Source organism: Myotis myotis, unplaced genomic scaffold (assembly GCF_014108235.1).
Source record: "Myotis myotis isolate mMyoMyo1 unplaced genomic scaffold, mMyoMyo1.p scaffold_m19_p_3, whole genome shotgun sequence".
Taxonomy (NCBI): domain Eukaryota; kingdom Metazoa; phylum Chordata; class Mammalia; order Chiroptera; family Vespertilionidae; genus Myotis; species Myotis myotis.
The window spans coordinates 134,096,441-134,097,258 of NW_023416335.1; the positions used below are offsets into that span (position 1 = coordinate 134,096,441).

Sequence of the window (818 nt, forward strand, 5' to 3'; positions counted from 1 at the left end):
TATACTAGAGAAAAAAATAGATGTAAAAAGTTGATTTTCTAATGAAAACAGAAGACATTTTCTATTTTAAATATGGTGATTATAGGAAACTACTTTACAACTGTTCTGACTACTGGAATTTTGTTGCGACTACCAGTCAATTACAGAGTACAATAATGGTCTGCTTAAATATTTTAGGAGAAAATATTATTTTTCACAATACAGTTCATTCTAATGTTTGTATAACAAATTCCCTGTAATCAAAAGAACTAATTTGTAATACAGGTAAAAGTATATAATCATTTTAAAATAAGACATTAAATTTTGTTAGAAAATAGTAATATATATATACATATATATATATTTTTTTAAATATGGAACGCTTCACGAATTTGTGTGTCATCCTTGCGTAGAGGCCATGCTAATCTTCTCTGTATTGTTCCAATTTTAGTATATGTGCTGCCGAAGCGAGAACAGAAAATAGTTATATTTTTAAATGTGAATAATATTGAATATTACTGATTTTATTAACAATGTGTAATAATTTTAAACTACTTCCTATACATGAAACACTGTTGTGTTAACTTGTGTGTTTGTAGTCATACTCATTTAATCCCTGAATTAAGTCCTAAATTAAAGTTGGCTTTTAAATGAAGAAACTGGCACACAAAGAGTTTAAGTCAACAATGGAAATGTTGAAGTTCAGATTGAAGATCAAGCAGTCTCTCTCTGAGCTTAAATTTTTTTTTTTTTTTGAATTTATTAGGGTGACATCCTCTATAATAAAAGCTTAATATGCAAATTGACCAAACAGCAGAATGACCGGTTGCTATGATGTG

At 27.8% G+C, this 818-nt stretch overlaps 1 non-coding gene across 1 annotated transcript; it reads right to left on the reverse strand.

The window, feature by feature from the left end:
* Positions 1-347: 347 nt before the first annotated feature.
* LOC118652213 lies at positions 348-454 on the reverse strand. The gene has a single exon (XR_004966481.1). It is a non-coding gene; the product is annotated as a U6 spliceosomal RNA (small nuclear RNA).
* Positions 455-818: the final 364 nt, after the last annotated feature.